Raw genomic sequence first — 21,118 nt, forward strand, 5'->3', positions numbered from 1 at the left:
GCCTTGAAAGGGCCTACACATTTCAATCTTGACATAGTTCAACTTAGCAAACTTCCCTGACATGAATTTTGCCTTTTCTGTCTTGTCCAAGAACTCTTTACCCAGCACTGGATCCCAAAGGTTTTTTTAAAAGGTTTCTTTCAAAAATTTTGTAATCCATGTTTTAAACCTGTCAATGATTCAGCTTTATTTAATTTTTTTAAACAGACTTTATTTTTTAGAGCAGTTTAAGATTTATAGCAAAATTGAATGGAAGGTATGGGAGATTTCCCATATTCTCCCTAACCCCACACATCTACAGCCTCCTTTATTATCACCAAATCCCTCAAGTTGATACATATGTTACAAGTGATGAACCTAACTTGATGCATCTTTATTACTCACAGTCTATAGTTTATATGAGAGTTCTCTCTTGGTATTGTACATTCTATGAGTTTGGACAAGTATATAATAATATGTATCCACCATTACTGTATCATAGAATAGTTTCATTGCACTCAAAGTCCTCTGTGCTCTGCCTATGCATTTCTCCCTCCTTCTCAACACCTGGCAGCCATTGATCTTCTTACTCTCTCCAGAGTTTATCTTTTCTAGAATGTCATATGGTTGGAATCATACAGTAAGTAGTCTTCTCAGATTGCCTTCTATCTCTTAGTAGTATGTATTTAAGATTCTTATGTGTCCTTTCATGGCTTGATAATTCATGTCTTTTCATCTTTGAATAATCTTCCATTGCAGTGATGTATCATAGTTTATTTACTCAACTACTGAAGGACATTTCAGTTGCTTCCAAATTCTGGCAATTATGAATAAAGTTGCTAGAAGCATCAAGTGTGAAAGGTTTTGTATAGTCGTAAGTTTTCAATTTATTTGGGTATATATGGAGAAGTACAATTGTTGTATTATATACAATAAGTTTGTTTAGTCTCATAAGAAACTCAAAAAAATGTCTTCCAAAATGGATTTGCCATTTTGCATTCCCACTAGCAGTAAATGAGAGTTCCTATTGTTCCACATTTTTACCAGAATTTGGTGTTACCAGTTTTCTGGATTTTGGTGTGCTTTGTTATTTATGCTTTGTTATTTGTCATTTTAATTTGCATTTTCCTAATGATATATGATAATGAGCGTCTTTTCATATGCTCATTTGACATCTTTATATCTTCTTTGTTGAGGTATCTATTCAGGTTTTTGGCCCATTTTCACATTAGTTTATTTGTTTTCTTACTGTTGAATTTTAAGAGTTCTTTGTATTATGTGTTCATAATCATTCTGTTTTTTCAAATATTTTCTCCCAGTCTATGGTTTGTCTTTAATTCTCTTGACAATGTCTTTCAAGCAGAAATTTCTAATTTTAATAAAGCACAATTTATCAACTACTTTTTTCTTGGATCATAATACATGTCTTTCGTGTTGTTTCTAAAGAGTAATTGCCAAATACAAAGTTATCTAGATTTTTTCCAATGTTATCTTTTACTAGTTTTATAGTTTTGTATTTTACATTTAGGTATTTTATTCATTTTGAATTAATTCTTGTGAAGGGTATGAAGTCTGTGTCTAGATTGATTGATTGATTGATTGATTTATATGCGGATGTTTAGTTGTTCCAGCACCATTTGTTAAAAATAGTATTGGGGTGGGGGACACCTGGGTGGCTCAGGGGTTGAGCATCTGCCTTTGGCTTAGGGTATGATCCTGGAGTCCTGGGATCGAGTCCCACATCAGGCTTCCTGCATGGAGCCTGCTTCTCCCTCTGCCTATGTCTCTACCTCTCTCTGTGTCTCTCATGAATAAATAAATAATTTTAAAAAAATACTATTGGGGGACCTGAGTGGCTCATTTGGTAAGCTTCTGATACTTGATTTTGGCTCAGGTCATGATCCCAGGGTATGAGTTCAAGCCCCATGTGGGCTCCACGCTCCCCAAAGATAGCGTGATAAATTTGGTAAATTACAAATTGCTTGACATATTTCCTTTCTTTTTTAAAAAGGTTTTATTCATTTATTCATGAGAGACACACAGGGAGAGAAAGAAGCAGAGACATAGGCAGAGTGCAGGCTCCATGCAGGGAGCCAGATGTGGGACTCCATCCCAGGACTTCGGATCATGCCCTGGGGCTAAAGGCAGATGCTTAACCACTGAACCACCCAGGCATATTTTGACATATTTTGACATATTTTCTAACGTTGAATTATCCATACGGTTCTTGTTTAAATCAAATTTTGGCATGTAGCATATTAACTGACATCCAATTCTAAATGTTTTATATTCCCCTGAAGATTTTTTAAACTAAGGATCACTTATTTTTCAAAACTATAGGAAATTTTAGCAAAAATATTCAAAAAGCAATCTGAATGATACTGATTCTTTGGAACTTGAAGTTCTCTCTTTATGGCCAATATAATGAATACTTCACAAGATCATATATTCTCCATATGCCAAATATGATATTCAAGATTCAGCCATTGGCTAAACTTCATTAACTATATGATTTATATTATCCTCTTTCTCAGTTTTTGTTTTCTCAATTTATGAATTTTGAAAGGGATGAGTTAAATTATTTATTTCTCCTACAGTTCAATCCCCTATGGCTATACACATTAAAAGTTTATATATATATAGTAACATCATATATATATAGTAACATTTTTTTCTAGTTTTTTTATGAGTAGGTAATATTTCTCATTATCCATTGAAATATTTAACATAAATTTTATTTTGCCTGATATAGCTGTTTCCTGTTTCATTTTCAAACTTTTAAATGCATCTACTGGAAACAATATTTTTGGATATTTTAAAAAATAAACTGAATTTGAAAATTTTTTACTCTGAATTCTTGTTTTTAATCCATTTGAATCTATCATAACATTTAAAAATTATCACTGAATAAATATGACTTTTGGTATAAAATTCTATGAATCTTCATAAAGTTACAGATTCATGTAACCACCACCAAAATTAAGATACGGCATAATTCCATCACCACCTGCTATAGACTGAATGTTTGTATTGCCCCCAAATACTTCTACTGAAGCCCTATCCTGCCCTGTGATTATATTTAAAGATGGAGCCTCTAAAGAAGTAATTTAGGTTAAATGAGGTCAGAGGGGTGGGACTCTGATTTGATAGAATTATTATCCTTATAAGAAACATCTCCCTGGGCAGCCCGGGTGGCTCTGCGGTTTAGCAGACTTCAGTCCAGGGCGTGATCCTGGGGACCTGGGATCGAGTCCCATATCGGGCTTCCTGCGTGGAGCCTGCTTCTCCCTCTGCCTGTGTCTCAGACTCTCTCTCTCTCTCTCTCTGTGTGTGTCTCTCATGAGTAAATAAATAAAATCTTAAAAATAAAAGAAAGAAACATCTCCTTGTGTATATGCACCAAGGAAAGACCATGTGAGTACACAAGCAAAAAGTGGCTGTCAGCAAACCGAGAACTTTCACTAGAAACCAACCCTGCCAGACCCTATTAAGTCGTAGTATTCAAAACTGTGATAAAGTAAATCTATTATTTAAGCCAACCAGTCTATGATATTTTGTTATGGCAGCTGTAGCAGACTAATGTAGATCTTGGTATAGGAAAGTAGGTACTGCTATAACAAATGACTAAAAATGTAGAAGTAGCTTTGGGATTGGGTAATAAGTAGAAGCTGAGGGACTTTAGAGTTCCATGCTAGAAAAAGCCTGGATTGTTGTGAGGGGACTGATGATAGGAATATGGATGTTGAAGATAATTCTGGTGAGGGGCACTTGGGTGGCTCAGTTGGTTGAGCATTCAACTTTTGGCTCAGATCATGATCTCAGGGTCCCCAGATTGAACCCAGCATTGGGCTTCCCATTCAGCTGGGGTATGCTTCCCTATTCTCTCTCTCTCTTGCACCCCCCACCCACTTGTCCACTCTCTCTCTCTCTTTTTAAAATAAATAAATCAATCTAAAAAAAAGATGATTCTGATGAGATCTGATGAAGAAAAGAGGAGAGCTGGAGAGAGTCTCCATCTTCTTAGAGAATCCATAAATAAACAGATTGTTGGTGGAAGTATGAGGACTTAAGATCATTATGGTGAGGTTTCAGATACGAATGAGGAAAAAATTATTGGAAAAAAGGAAATCCTTGTAATAAAGAGGCAAGGAAATTGGCTGAATTGTGATCTAGTGTTTTGTGGAAGGTAGAACTCGCCGGTAACAAAATTGGATATGTAGCTGATGAGATTTCTAAGGAAAACTTTTCAGGTGCACCCTGAGTTTCTATTGACTGCTCATAGTAAAATGTAAGAGAAGATAAATTAATTAAAAGAGGAATTGTTAAGCAAAAAGGAATTAGAACTTGAAAATTTATGAAATTCTTAGCCTATACATATTGCAAAAGAAAAAAAATGAGAAAGCATGTCTTTAAAAGACCACTAAGGCTGCGGCTGACCAACCAGTTGGTAAGAAGATTATTATGGAGGTGAATCATAGATCTAATAAGCTCTCTCAGCAGAAGTCTCAGGAATTATGAGAGCAGAGAAAGAGATAGAGATGGGATTAGACCTCAGAGACCCTGCAAGCTAACACTGAGGGAAATAGAGAAAAGGGTAAATAGAGAAAAAGGCTGCAAACATGTATTACCCTTCAAGAAAAGGGCAGAATAGAGGCACCTGAGTGTCAGTCTGTTAAGCATCTGCTTTCGGCTCAGGTCATGGGATAGAACACTGCCTCAAGCTTCCTGCTCACAGGGAGCCTGCTTCTCCCCCTTTTCCTAGTTGGTTCTCAAATAAATAAATAAATAAATAAATAAATAAATAAATAAAATCTTTTTTTAAAGTTGGGGGCGGGGCAGAATGATTTAATAATTCACAGATCATCAGGGCTGCCAATCCCACCACAGGCCCAGGGGCAAGCTGATTCCTTCTCAGTTTCAGAGGTAGAATGCTGTCCTTAAATTCAGTCAGCTACCACAGAGAAGTGTAGAGGCAGAGCTTTCAAATAATGCCATGGGAATAGGGTCCTGGCAGAGTCAAAAGATCAAGACTATCCCAGAGAGCCATATTCTTATTACCTAACATAAATACCTGGGGAATTTGACTTACTAGCTCTTGGATTTGCTTGGGGCTTATTACCCCTTCCTTCCTTCTGTTTTCTTCTTTTTCAAATGATGACATCTATCCTAAGCCTATTTCACCATTATATCCTGGAAGCACATAATTTGTCAGGTTTCACAGGTTCACAAGCTGGAGACAAACTTTGCCTCAGGATAAATTATATCTCAAGCCTCACTTATATCTGATTCAGACGGGACTTTGGATTTTAGAGTTGATGCTGCATTGAGGTGAGACTTTGGGGACTATAGGATGGAATTAATGTATTTTGCATGTGAGATGACAGGAATTTGGAGATGCCAAGGGTGGAATGTTATGGATTAAATGTGTCACCCCAAAAATCACATATGGCAGTCCCATTTCCCAGTGTGGCTGTATTTGAAGATGGGTCCCCTAAGGAAGCAATTAAGTAAAACTTATTCAGAAAGGTTAACCTGTAGTTTGATAGGCTTAGTGTCCTTATAATAAACACCATGAAAAAGGGCATATTGAAGACCTAGTGAGAAGGTGGCTGCCTGCAAGCCAGAATGAAACTGACCTTGCTGGATGTTGATCTTCTGATTTCTATCCCCAAGAACAATGAGAAAACAAATTTATGTCATTTATGCTACCTTGTCTGTGATTTTGTTATGGCATCCCAAGCAGACTAATATACTACCCAGATTCCTCTGTGTTATCTTCTATCCCTAATTCCTGCAAACTACCGATTTGATGGGTGATGAACCACCGGTTTATTATAGTTCTCTCTTTTTGAAAATGTCATATAAATGAAGTCATGTGTTGCATAATTTTTTTACCCTTGCATCTTTTATTTAGCATAATGCCTTTCAGATCCATCCAGGTGGTTTTGTTTATCACTAGCTCATTTTTTTTTTTGCTGAGTGGTATTCCATCAAATGAATGTAGCCCAGTTTGCTTACTCATTTAGCTATTGAACAAAATAGGTTGTTACTAGATTTAGTTGATTGTCGATTGAAAAAGAGCTACTATCAATGGGTTTTGTGTGAAAATATACTTTTATCTCTGTAGTGTATATAGTCGAAAAGTGCAGTTTCTGATTGTATAGTAAATATATCTTTAACTTCATAAGAAAGTGCCCAAATCTTTTGCTGTAGTATTGTGCATAACCACCATGTATTATGGTTCTGGTTCCCCTTCATCCTCTCTAGTTGTTTTTTTTTTTTTTTTTTTTCTAATTCTAGAGCTTCTGTTGTGTAGTGGCATCACAGTATAATTTTAATTTGTATTTTCTAATGTCTATTTTTGTTGCACATCTTTTCAGGTGCTATCTGTACATCTTATTTGCTAAAGCATCTGTTCATATCTTTCACTCAGTTTTCTAATGGAGTTGTTTGATTTCTTACTACTGGCATTTGAGAGTTCTTTATATGTTCTAGAAAGAAGTCCTTCATTATATATGTGATTTATAAATATTTTCTGCCAACATGTAACTTGTCATTTCATTTCCTTAAACATTTCATTTCTTAAACTAACTAATGTTTTAAATTTTTATTAAACACAGTTTGTTATTTTATCATGGATTGTGCTTTTGGTGCCATGTCTATAAAGTCTTCCTAACTTCAAGTCATAAAGAATTTTTTTCCTTTTTTTCTAAAAAATATCTGAAATGAAAAATTTTATATGGTAATTCAGATATATGGCTAATTTTGAGATCTCGTTTGTATAAAGAATGAAATTTAAGTCAAAGTCTAATTTTACATATGAATGTCCAGTTGTTTTGACACTATATGCTGAAAGGTTTGTTCTGAGCAATCATTTGAACATATTTTGGAGTATATTTTTTCTGTGAGCTCATGTTTTGCTGAGGTAGCAGCTAACCAGGCCAGTGATAGGTGTTGGAGAAAGGCTGCAGACAAGGCCTCAGATTTCATTTTTCCACATCACTGACAGTTTTTACTGTCAATTATGGTTTTAATGCCTTGAATTACAGATTTTATCTCCATTAGTTTATTTCAATTATTTTATTTGAAATTACTCTTTCAGCATGTGAGATACAGTGACTTGTACATTATAATCAATATTTAACTATTATTTTTATTATTGCTATTCGATGATGATGATGATAATGATGATGATGAAGATAACTGTTTTCAAATATATATGGCTCATCCTTACCTTAGAACTTTGAACTTCACCTTGCTTCTGTTTTCCTGACTCTTTCATGATTCAGATTTCAATTAAAAATTCACTTACTCAAAAATTTTCTTGTCATCTCATTTAAAATGGTTCCTCTCAAGTCTTTCTATTATATTATTTTCTTTTAATTTTATCACTCTACATATTTCTATTTGAAATTTATTTTTCTTCACTAAAATATAAACAGTGGTCCTATAACCATTCCATCTACTATTAGAGCAAAAACCCAAACCTAAGCCTAACTAATGTGATGTTTATTATTTTTTAAAATGTGTACACATTGCTTTAAGTATTATTTATTTAATTTCACCAAATAGACACAATTTAGCAACATACTTATTGAAGACATTTCAGACCTTAGCAATAAATTTAAAGCTTATATCTTATCCTTCTTTTACTTTTTTTTTTCAGGAATGCAGTCAAAGAACACAAAAGACTTTATGCCATTTATGAAACCAGGTGAGTCCATATCTTCATTTATTTATTAAGGTTTTCTTCTGCTTTTCACTAGTGATACAAGTATTCTTAGTCATTATAATGTGAGCTCATGACCTATTTTGCTCTATATCTTGCTCTATATTTTGCTGAAACATCCACCAAATTATTATAAAGCATACATAGAAACTTAATAATAATAATAAATATAATGTATCACCTTAAGTTGCCTTATGTAATTTTCATGTAATTTTATTTAAAGTTTTAAATTAAAAATCTAAAATTAAAATTGAGTTCTAATAGGGCATCTGACTCTAGGAGTAAGTGCATCCAAGGTTAAAATAGAATGTTTTAGCATTGGAAGAAACTTGAAACATTACCATTTTACATATCTGGAAGGGTAGTCCAGAAAGGTTAGGCTCACCTAAGATCACACAGCTATTCAGAAGCATTAGGAAAGTACAATATATTACTTACTTTCATCAGTATGCTTTTAGACTGCTCCACACTGCCTGGGGAAAAAAATCCCTAAGGATTTTGTGTGTATAAAAGCAGTTGATATTCACTTGGATAGAAATGGGCTCCAACAACAAAATTTTGCAGCAAATCTTTTGAAAGTATGTATTTAACAAAAACGAAATCATCTGATGAATTCTTGTTTATCTTTAAAAATCCAGCTACAATATAATTTGACAATTGAAATTTCTCTAAATTCCAACCACTCCACCTCCAAATTCAATCAGCATTCCAGGTTAAGTTCATCCTCCACTGGGCCCACTATTTGTTAATGTTTAAAGCTTTTCTATGTAAAGTGCTAATAATTCTTTCCTTTTTATCTTCCTTCCTTCCTTCTATATATCCAGATTCTAAGTACTGTAATATGAACTACAGTCATTATCCAATATTTTTGGTAGAAGTAATAATTTATCAGAAAACATCATTTTAGTTTATTATTTATTGTGTACATATAATTTCATTTACTTATTCAAATACTTCCTTAGGATAAATTCTTAAAAACATTATTACATGGGAGAAAAGTATAGACATTTAAAACCTTTTAAATTTATGTACAAGTTTGTACAGAATTTTGCAAAAATTTTAAGTATAGAGCACTAGTACTCACAGCCATGTAATCACCAATGAGATTGGGAAATAGCACATCAAGTCCCCTCAGCAGCTCACTCCTATCCTTGCCAGCCACTCCCTTCTCCTCTTCCCCAAAGGTAATGGTTACCATGGTAATGTCATGAACTCTATCCCCGTCTGCCTTAGGTTGGATTCCCTAGAATCGAGATTCTTTCCAAGATGAGGATTCTTTTTCCGATGATTTACAGAGAAATACTATCAGGAGAAATTTGTAAGAGTGATTAAAAAGTATGATATAAAAGGTAGATAAAATACAAAAAGCATGTTTTTGAGATACTTAGCCTTTACCTGATCTCTAGGCACTCTCTAACATCAATTATAGAATGAAGTCTGTCCACCTAGAAGCCCAGTGGTTATACACCTGCATCAAAACACTTTAATAAAGCACTGTCTCTGGGGGCAGAGCATTATTTCCCAGCCATCTCCAGGTGAGGCAGCACCTGGGCAATGTTGTGAAAAAAAAAGGTGCAGATTTGAGTGATTAGTAGCCACCACTGCATCTGGGAACTAACAAACAAAGTCTAGCACCAACAGCATATGCAGCAAACCAACAGCATATGCTGCAAACAGCATATTCTGCATTATGAAGATCTATTTTATTTTCACATTAAGTTTATTTCATGTTTTTTAAGGATTCTAATTGGTCACAATTTCATGGGAAATTTACCAGAAAAGGTTTCTGGCAAAAATCACAGCTTACAGTAGTACAGTACTTCCAGAGGCCAATGATAGGTATGCATTGCCTCTGTACCTTGCCCTACCATTGTAGGTATTCTCAGCTACCACCTTGTCTAGGGTCAGCTAGCTTGCCTTGTGGTATGACCACAACCATTATCACTGAACCTCTGCTTTTCATGACCTTTTCAGGCATTTTTTAATGCCCACTCCCCAAGGCGAAGTTGACAGTTGAGACTTGGCATACATAAGTATCAAGAAATGTTCCAAATTAAAAAGCTGAAGCTTTTCCTTTAAGATTGGGAACAGTACAAGGATGCTCACTCTCACCACTTTTATTCAACATAGTTCTGCAAATCCTAGCTGGAAGAATTAGGCAAGAAAAGAAAGGCATCCAAACTGAAAAGTAAAGAGTAAAATTGTCACTATTTTTAGATGACATGATATTGTATGCAGACAACTCTTAAGACTCCATGAAAAAAACATTAGAACAAGGAAAATTAATGAAGTCACTAGGCACAAACTCAATAAGAAGAAACTATTGGGCAGCCCCGGTGGCCCAGTGGTTTAGCACCACCTTCAGCCTGGGGCATGATCCTGGGGACCCAGGATCAAGTCCCATGGGGGGATCCCTGCATGAAGCCTGCTTCTCCCTCTGCCTGTGTCTCTGCCTCTCTCTCTCTCTCTCTCTCTGCGCCTCTCATGGATAAATTAAATAAAATCTTAAAAAAAGAAGAAACTATTGAATTCTTATATATTAATAAACTATCCAAAAGAGAAATTAAGAAAACAATCCTGTTTACAATATCATCAAAAAGAGTAAAAAAAAATAGGAATAAATTTAACTAAATGAAAGATCTGTACACTAAAAGCTATAAGACATTAATAAAAGACATTGAAGATCAAAAAATGGAAAGGTAGTATGTGCTCACGATTTGGAAGAAATATTATTAAAATATCCATACTACTCAAAGCAAACTTGGGTACAGATTCAATGCAATCCCTACCAAAACTCCAATGGCATTTTTCATAGGGAAGAATCCTAAAATTTATATGAAACCACAAAAGACCTCAAATAGCTAAAGCAATCTTTAAAAAGATGAACAGGGGCACCTGGGTGGCCCATCAGTTAACACCCAATTCTTGGTTTCAGCTCAGGTTGTGCCCTCAGAGTTGTGAGATTGGGCTCCACACTGAGTGTATAGGCTTCTTAAAACTCTCCCTCTCCTTCTCCCTCTGCCCCTGCCTGCCACATGCTCTCTCTCTCTCTCTTTCTTGATCAAATAAATAAATACATCTTTTTAAAAAAATGAACAAAGATAGATTCATCACTCTTCCTGATTTCAAATTACATTTAAAGCTGCATTAATCAAAACAGTATGGTATTGGCATAAACCACATAGAAACAGAATAGAGGGCACCTGGGTGACTCAGTTGGTTAAGCATCAGCCTTTGGCTCAGATCATGATCCTAGGTCCTGGGATTGAGTCCCACATCAGGCTTCCCGCTGAAAAGCGAGTCTGCTTTTTTCTCTACACCTCTTCTCTGCCCATTCCCTCTCTCTAATAAATACATTTTTAAAAATCTTTTTAAAAAAGAAACAGCATAGAGAGCACAGAAATAAACCCACACATGTAGTCAATTAATTTATGACAAATGAGTCATGAATACAATGGGGAAATCTCTTCAATAAATGGTATTGACAAAACTGGATGAACACATACAAAAGAATGGAACTGGATCACTATCTTATATCATAAACAAAAATTAACTCAAATTGGTTAAAGACCATAATGTAAAGCCTGAAACCATAAAACTCCTAGAAGAAAACATAGGCAGCTTGGATCTAACTACAAATGCAGAAATAAACAAGTGGAACCATAAAAAACTAAAATTGCCTGCAAAGAAAATCAGCAACAAAATGAAAAGGAAACCTATGGAATGGGAGAATATATTTCCAAACAAGAAATCTGATAAGGAGATAATATCAAAAATATATAAAAATGTCACAGAACTCAATAGCAAACAAAACAAAACAAAACCCAACTAATCCAATTTAAAAACTGGGCAGATGATCTGAACAGACATCTTTCCAAAGGAGACATACAAGTTAGATTCATGAAAAGGTGCTCAACATCACTAATCATCAGGAAAATGCAAATCAAAACTACAGTGAGACGTCGCCTCACATACAGAATGGCTATTATCAAAAGACAAGATATAGCAAGTGTTGACAAGGTTGTGAAGAAAAGGGAATTCTTGTGCACTGCTGGTGGGAGTGTAAATTGGTTTAGTCACTATGAGAAGTAGTATGGAGGTTCCTTAAAAAATTAAAAGTAGAGCCATCACATGATCCAGCAGTTCTTTTTTTATAATAAATTTATTTTTTATTGGTGTTCAATTTGTCAACATACAGAATAACACCCAGTGCTCATCCCGTTAAGTGCCCCCCTGAGTGCCTGTCACCCATTCACACCCACCCCCCGCCCTCCTCCCCTTCCAGCAGTTCTACTTCTGGATATTTACCTTCAGAAACTAAAAATACTAATTTGAAAATATATCTGCACTTCATGTTCATTGCCACATTACTTGCAATAGCTAAGATTGCAAAATAACCTAAGTGTCCACTGACGGATAAATAAAAGTGGTATGTATAGATACAATTGAATATTTTCCAACCATGAAAAAAATATCTTGCCGTTTGCAGCAACATCTATGGACCTTGAAGGCATTATGGTAAAGGAAATAAGTCAGACAGAGAGACTAATACCATATGATTTCAGTCATATGAGAGATGAAAGAAAGAAAGAAAGAAAGAAAGAAAGAAAGAAAGAAAGAAAGAAAGAAAGAAAGAGAATGAGCTTATATAGAGAACAGATTGGTAGTTGCCAGAGGTAAGGGCTTTGGGAGGGCTTGACAAGATGAGTAAAGGTAGAGAAAAGTGCAAACTTCCAGTTATAAAATACGTAAGTCCTAAGAATGTAATGCACAATATAGTTAGTAATACTGTATTGTATATCTGAAAATCGTTGAAAGTAAATCCCGAAACTACTCATAACAAGAAAAAATTTGTAACTATATATGGTAACAAATGTTAACTAGGCATTGTGGAAATTATTTTGCAATGTATACAGATACTGAATTTTGTTGTACACCTGAAACTAATAGAATGTTATATGCCAATTATACATCAATAAAAAAGAAAGAAAGAAATGCTCCAATGGATTATCTATGAATCAAACATATTCTTACCTGTACTATTTCTCTTCATAATCATATGGATCAATTCCCCCATCAATATGGCAACTACATTGTTAGCCAGATGATTTACCGGCAAAAGGATACAAAAGTGCACAACAAACATGGCTTTATATTTAATAAAGCTATTACTACATTCATTCGTAGAAGTGTCTCTTCTTTGGGAACCAGGACATGTAGATCCACACTGTTGATCAATTTTTATTAACCAAAGTCCATAGTTTACATTATAGTTCACTCTTGTGAATTTATAGGTTTTAACAAATACATAATGCCATGTATCCATCATTACAGTATCATACAAAGGTATTTGACTATCTTAAAAATCCCATTTCCACCTATTGATCCCTCACTCTTTTCCCCTGAATCTTTGGGAGCTACTGATCTTTTTGGTGTCTCCATTATTTTACCTTTTCCAGAATGTCATATAGTTGGAATCATACACTATGTAGTCTTTGTAGATTGGCTTCTTTCACTTAAAAATATGCATTTAAGTAATTCCATGTATTTTTGTGGCTTTATAACTGAATAATCTTCCATTATATTGATAAATCACAATTTATTTACTTATTTTTAAAATATTTAATTAATCGATCAATCAATCAATTAATTAATTTAAGGCGGGAAAGAGATCACAAGTAGGGGGAGGTGCAGAGGGAGAAGCAGACTCCCCCACTGAGTGGGAATCCTACCTTCAGGCTCCATCCCAGGACCCCAGGATCATGATTTGAGTCAAATGCAGATGCTTAACCTACTGAACCACCCAGGCGCCCCTACAGTTTATATATTTAACTATTTAAGGAACCTTGGCAATTATGGGTAAAGCTACTATAAACATTCATGAACAGGTTTCTCTGTGTCATTAAGTTTTTAATTCACTTGGGTAAATACCAAGAAATGTGGTTGTTGGATGACTCTTCCAAAGTGCCTGTACCATTTTGCATTCCAACTAGCAACAAATGAGAATGAGAATTCCTGTTGAATTCTTGCTAGCATTTGATGTTGTTTGTGTTATTTGGATTATATATATTATATATATTATATATTATATTATATATATGTGTGTGTGTGCTTCATTTTTGTTTTAATCATCATCAAATCCTTGATGACATACAATGTTGAGCATCTTCCCATATGCTTATTAGACATCTGCATATCTTCTTTGGTTAGATGTCTTGTTCATATTTTTACTCATGTTTTAATTGGATTGTTATTAAATTCTAAGAGTTCTTTGTAAAATTAGATACCAGTACTTTATCAGATATGTTTTTACCAGTCTGTGACTTATCTTTTCATTTCCTTAGCAATGTTTTATGCTGGGCAGAAGTTATTTATTTTAATCAAGTCCAATTTTTTTCTCCCATGGATTATGCTTTTTGTGTTGTATCTAAAATTTCAACACTAAACACAAGGTCACCTAAATTTCCTCCTATGTTATTACCTAAGAGTTTTATAGTCTTGCATTTTTTTAAAAAGATTTTATTCGCTTAATTGAGAGAGACAGCACACAGAGGGAGAGGAGAAGCAGACTCCCCGCTGAGCAGAGAGCCGGACACAGAGCTCCATCTCAGGACCCCAAGATGATGACCTAAGCTGAAGGCAGACACTTAACTGACTGAACCACTCAAGCACCCTTATAGTTTTGCATTTTACATTTAACCCTAGGATCCATTTTGGGTTAATTTTACTGAAAGGTGTAATATCTTTGCTTGTTAGTTAGGTTTGCATGTGAATGCCCAGTTGTTTTGGCATTATTTGTTGAAAAGTTTATTCTTCCATTACTGAATTGCCTTTGCTCTTTTGTCCAAGATCAGTTAGCTATATTCATGTGGATCTATTCCTACACTCTCTATTGTGTTCCATAGACCTGTTTTTCCATTCCTTCATCAATACCACAGTCTTGGTTACTGTATCTTTCTAGTAAGTCTTGAATTTGAGTAGTGCCAGTCCTTTGATTTTCTTCTCCTTCGATAGCGTGTTGGCTATTCTGGGTCTTCTGCCTTTCTATATAAAGTTTAGAATCCATTTTTCAACGGATACAAATAATATTCTGGTATTTTGATTATGATTGCATTGAATCTATAGAGCAAGTTGGAAAGAATTGAGATAATATTAAGTTTTCCTATTTATGCACATGGAATATCTCTCCATATTGTATAGATCTTCCTTTATTCCTTTTACAAGTGTTGTAGTTTTGTGGTTTTCCTCTTCAAATCTTGTGTGTATTTTGTTAGATTTATCTTTCTTAATTTTTTATTGAAATATAATTAATATACAATGTTATATTTATTTCAGGTGTACAATATAAGTTTCAACAATTCTATACACTACTCAGTACTCATCATGATAAGGATACTTTTTATCATCTCCTTCACCCACCTCCCCTCTGGCAACCACCAGTTTGTTCTCTATATTTAAGAGGGTTTTGTTTTGTTTTGTTTTTCTCTTCTTTTCTTTGTTTCTTAAATCACACATATGTATGAAATCATTTGGTATTTGTCTTTCTCTGACTGACTTATTTCACTTAGTATTATATCCTCTAGGTCCATGCATGTTGTTGCAAATGGCAAGACTACATTCTTGTTTATGGATAACTAATATTCTATTATTTATATCACATTTTTATCCATTCATTTATGGATGGACACTTGGGTAGCTTCTATAATTAAGTTATTGTAAATAATAGTGAGATAAGCATAAAGGTACATATATATTTTTAAATTGGTGTTTTCATTTTTTTTTTTTTTTGTATGTGGATACCTAGTAGTGGAATTACTGGATCACATGGCAATTCTATTTTTAAATTTTTGAGGAGTCTTCACGATATTTTCCATGGCGACCTCACCAATTTAAATTTTCACCAACAGTGCAGGAAGGTTTTCTTTTCTCCACAGCCTCATCGGTAATGTTATTTCTTGTTTTTTTGATTCTAGTCATTGTGACAGGTGTGAGGTGATATTGTGATGATTATGATTTACATGTCTCTGATGATTAAGTAATATTAAGCATCTTTTCATATTTTTTTGACATTTGTATGTCTTTCTTGGAAAAAATATCTAGGCAGGTCCATTTTTAATTGGATTTTTTTTTTTTAGTGTTGAATTGTATAACTGTTTTATGTATTTTGGAAATTAAGTCCTTATTGGGTATATCACTTACAAATAATTCTCCCATTTAGTAGGTTCCCTTGCCATTTTATTGATGGTTTCCTTTGCTGTGTTGTGAAATTTACTTTTAAGTATCTTAATTTTTTATGTTAATGATCTAATAGGATTTCAGCTACATTATTCATTTATTGATTACCATAGAAATTATAATAGATGTTTTTATTAGTGTCTAACATGAATTATTTTCCAGTATTGAGACAATTGTTGTTACCATTAATTGAAATGCTATATACATTTTAAACTCTTATAAATTGTTATTATTGTATTAGTATATTTTATACATTCAATATTAATTCAGTTTTACTTGCATATTTACCACTCATGTAGCCTTTTATTCCTTTACATTACCATGTGTCTCTCAGCATTTAAATTCTATGTCTTGGAAGGACCCTTTTTAGTATATCTCTTAGTGTAAGTATGCTGACAACAATTTCTCTAAGTTTTTGTCTCATAAATATATGTTTTTGCAAACATGAAGAATGTTTTCAGAGAGTGTAGAATTCTTTGTTGGCAGCTACTTGCTTTCTTCACTTCATTTATTGTCTTCTTTGTTTTCCTGTTTCTATTAGGAAGTCTTAGTGTTGCTCTTTGGAGTTAATTTTTACATTTTCAGGCACGTGCTTATGATTTTTCCTTTGATTCCAACGTCCAAAAGTTTTACTATGATTTATTTAAGTGCACTTTCCTTTTAGCTTATCTCACTTTAGTTTCATAGTTTTTGTGAATCTACGGCTTAATCTCTTTTTTAGAAATCTCAGTTTTAGAAATGTTTCAACCATTATCTCTACAAATGTTGTTTCTACACCATTATATCTGTAGTCCCCTTCTGTAACTTTAATTATGATTGTTATACGTTTTTTTGCGGTTATGTCTTTTATTCATTTTTCTGGTTTTCCTGTAGTTTCTTTTTTCCTTTCCATGCTTCAATCTGTTTTTTTGTTTTTTCCAAATGATGTATCTTCAGGTATGATTCCTTTCTACAGCTAAATCTCATCTGTTGTCTGACCCATTTTTAATATGTCATTGTATTTTTCAGTTATGAGGCTTTCATTTAATTATCTTTTTAAAAAATATTTATTTAATTTTTTTTATTTAAGAGAGAGGGAGAATGATTTGTGGGGAGGAACAGAGGGGAGAGAGAGAGAGAGAGAGAGAGAAAGCAGGCTCCCTGCTGAGCAGGAAACCCCATGCAGGGCTCAATATCAGGACCTAGAGATCATGACCTGAGCTGAAGACAGATGCTTAACCTCCTGAGCCACCCAGATGCCCCCATTTACTTCTCATATATAGATATTGATTCTCTGAAGTATTTCTCCATCTTTGATCATTTCTTAAGCATATTAATCAAAATCTTGTTAAAGTCTGCATCTGATAATTCCACTATATCTGGATCATAATTGTTTTATTGTTATCATTTTTTATCGCTTCTTGATCTTGGTATGCTTTTTAAATTTGACTCAATGTTAGACATGCATTTTATTTTATTTTTTAATAATAAATTTATTTTTTATTGGTGTTCAATTTGCCAATTTACAGAATAACACCCAGTGCTCATCCCATCAAGTGCCCCCCTCAGTGCCCGTCACCCATTCACCCCCACCTCCCGCCCTCCTCCCCTTCCACCACCCCTAGTTCATTTCCCAGAGTTAGGAGTCTTTATGTTCTGTCTCCCTTTCTGATATTTCCTACACATTTCTTCTCCCTTCCCTTCTATTCCCTTTCACTATTATTTATATTCCCCAAATGAATGAGAACATATAATGTTTGTCCTTCTCCGATTGACTCACTTTACTCAGCATAATACCCTCCAGTTCCATCCACGTTGAAGCAAATGGTGGGTATTTGTCATCTCAGTGTCCATTGAAAGATGAATGGATAAAGAAGATGTCGTTTATGTATACAATGGAATATTACTCAGCCATTAGAAATAGACATGCATTTTAAAACATAAAAGCTCTTGATCAGCACTGTCCAATAAAACTTTCTGTGAAGATAGAAATATTTATATAAACTGTCCAAAGCCATAGCTACTAGCCACTGAAGGTTTTGAGCACTATGAAATATGACTAGTGTGGCTGAAGAATTGATCCTTTATTTTATATATTTTTTAAAAATTTAAATGTAAATAACCACATGTGTCTTATGGCTGTTGGACAGCACAGATCTAGATAAAGTTTCTTGCCTGCCATTAAATGCTGCAAGTGCTCTATTTGATATTTCTTCCACCAGAAAAGAAATTCTTCAGCTTTCTGCAAGTAACTGCAGTAGGAGCAGGTCACTTTAACGCAGTCAGGCATGGAGCAGAGTTTCATCATATCTTTGCTTTATTTCTGTTTCACCCTTTCTCTTAGTCTGCAGTTCTTAAGGATCACAAATGAAAGTTGAGTGTATTTTACCTGGGTCTCTCCACCTTGGCTGGCTCTGGACTACGATATCTGTCTCCTCAGAATAGAGAGAGTGTTGTTAGCTCTCTTCAGCTTTTCCAACCTGCTATTACTGACCCCTTGATCAGCCTCTCTACCACTTGCTTCTACAACACTGCTTAGAAATTGGCAAATGTCTTAGTACATTCCTTTCTGAGCTTCTTTTTTTTCCAGGATCTTGACCTCTCTCAGGTCCTCACTCTTTGGCAGCTCTAAAGTCAGTTTTTATCTCATTAGCCCCGAAGATGTCTAACGTAAAGACTGCTAACTCTGGGAAACGAACTAGGGGTGGTAGAAGGGGAGGACGGCGGGGGGTGGGAGTGAACGGGTGACGGGCACTGGGGGTTATTCTGTATGTTAGTAAATTGAACACCAATAAAAAATAAATTAAAAAAAAAGCTCTTTTTTGTTTCTCTGCCTCTTAGCAGCTGCTTTCTATTCAACTTCACAGACTTAGCCCCCACACAGCTTATAAATCATCAGTTGGGTTGCTTTAGAAGCAGACCATGAGATAAGTATGAGTAAAAGTTATTTATTTGGGGGGGGGATCATCAGACACTGGTACTGGCATGGGAAATTTGTGTTGAGAAGGGAAAACAGTTAATAAAAGTCAACTAATCTAGTCAGCTGCCATACTAGACAACTGGGGCTGAATTCCTCAGGGAGATTGTAGAAAGTGGTGCAAAGCACATACCTCAGAGTTACCATATTCAATAGTTGAGAGATCTGGGTCTTTTTATGCTAACTCCCAAGGGCTGCTTTGGATGGGAGGCAATGTCAGTAACACTCCCTCCCTCCAATGTATATAGCCTGTCACCAATTATAGCAGCATTCTGAGGTCCCAGAATAAAGCAAGTCATCAAACTTGGAGATGTACATACTGATAGTTGGAAATCTGTGAAAGCACACTTAAAGGTTGATGGATGGAATAGAACAAACAGCACAGAAGGTCATGTTCTTATCAATGAATTTGCCCTCTTTCCAGGATTTTGGCCTCTCAAATCCTAGCTATTTTAATTGATACCCTCTCATATATATATTTCTATTTTTATCCCTTTTTTTCTGCTTGTTCTAAGTAGGAAGATTGGTCTCCTGAAAGCTAGTAGTCATAGCTGACAGTGGAAAGTTGGGTTATTATATTTTGGACTCTTAAAGTATTTTACTGAATGATTTATGGGCCTGGAAATCAAAATATCTTCTTATTGATTTGGAGGGTAGGTAACTGTTACCCAATTTATACCAGTTAAATTAAGATATTTTTAAGACCATCAAGCAGAATCATGCATTCATTGATAACTCATTTCCTTATTTAAGTAATATGTTGAATGTATATTCTTTCCAGTTAAAATGTTCTTGTTCTATGTTTGTTGTTTTTATTATGTGATTATATATGAAAGATTGAAGAAAGAGTACATTCTTCAATATCTTAACACACAATTCATTGATAGAATTACTTTGCAAACAAAATGGAAAATGCTAAATCAGGGAAGGTTTCTCCCTAATCTTATTGTTTATGCTTGCAGAATTTTAACATTCCCAGGCTTGATTTCAGACTACAATAGTGCCCTGTTGAACGATTCTGGACTGTGACTTGCTGAGAGCTAAGATTTCCTTTCTGGTACTGCTGTTGGTGTCAATTCTCATGTTCCCCAAAGTATTTCCTCACAGTGGCTAAATTTTGCTAGTTAGTGACAAGTGTCAATGCACAATTTCCCTTGTCTCTGAAAGTCACCACTCAGCTCTTTCCCTGATCCCAAGGAAAGCTGCTCATCACCTGGCATAAATACTATCAGCACAGAACATACCCAGCATTAGGTTACCAATCAGGGACTCAAAACAAAGAGTTTCCATGGACTGTCCAGGGCCACTATACAGTAGACAAGCAGCCATCATAGTAAGTTAGGGGGATGTGGATCAAGGACAGCATTTAGTAGACCAGTCACTAAGCATTTGTGATCACACATATTAACAGTGAAAATAATGAAATAAAGCCTATATATATTACATTCTTTATAAAATACATTAATATAGATGAGGGTTTTTTTTTTTTTTTTCAGTCAAAAAATCCTCTGGTCCTGGGGTGCCTAGGTGACTCAGTCAGTTAAGCGTCCTAACCTTGATTTTGGCTCAGGTCATGATCTCAGGGTTGTGAGATGGAGCCCAGGGTCTGGCTTTGCGCTAAGCAGGGAGTCTCCTTGAGATTCTCTCCCCTTCCCTTTGCTCCTCCTTCTCATGCTCTCTAGCTCTCTTTCAAATGAATAAAAAAAAAAAAAAACCTGTAAAATAATCCTCTAGTCCTCTAATCCTCTTCCCTGCAATCGAGCATCTTGCTGACTTCCTGTGGAAACCATTAATATGGACAAGAAGAAAGCGGGATACCAGGAAATCCAAAGGCACTGAAGCTACAAGAGTGTCAATGCAAGAGTAGCCCAAGGTCAGTCCTTGGAATAAATGTGACAACAGGCAGAGAAACCAGTGTGTGCCAAGTTCCATAGGATATGATCACTGAACTAGCCCCCTGCAGGACAATATCAAATTTCGGAGGAGCTTAACTAAACCCTGTAAGCAGAAAGGTTAATGAGCAGCTTCAAACTGAAGTGAAATATTTAGAGAATTAGTGTAGTTTACCATTAACAAACCAAATATATCCTGAGCTTATACTGAGATAGTTTCTTTCCTTCAAAACCTCACATTCGGGGATCCCTGGGTGGCTCAGCGGTTTAGCGCCTGCCTTTGGCCCAGGGCGCGATTCTGGAGTCCCAGGATCGAGTCCCACGTCG

At 35.1% G+C, this 21,118-nt stretch overlaps 1 long non-coding RNA gene across 1 annotated transcript in view; it reads left to right on the plus strand.

Annotated features, from left to right (window-relative positions):
- Positions 1-425: 425 nt before the first annotated feature.
- Positions 426-21,118, plus strand: part of LOC112653707 (uncharacterized) — a 57,887-nt gene continuing 37,194 nt past the window's right edge. Inside the window, exons 1-2 of the long non-coding RNA XR_003132398.3 lie at positions 426-619; positions 7,646-7,693. This is a non-coding gene — a long non-coding RNA (uncharacterized LOC112653707). The remainder of the gene's footprint in view (positions 620-7,645; positions 7,694-21,118) is intronic.

Source organism: Canis lupus, chromosome 3 (genome assembly GCF_003254725.2).
Source record: "Canis lupus dingo isolate Sandy chromosome 3, ASM325472v2, whole genome shotgun sequence".
Taxonomy (NCBI): Eukaryota; Metazoa; Chordata; class Mammalia; order Carnivora; family Canidae; genus Canis; species Canis lupus.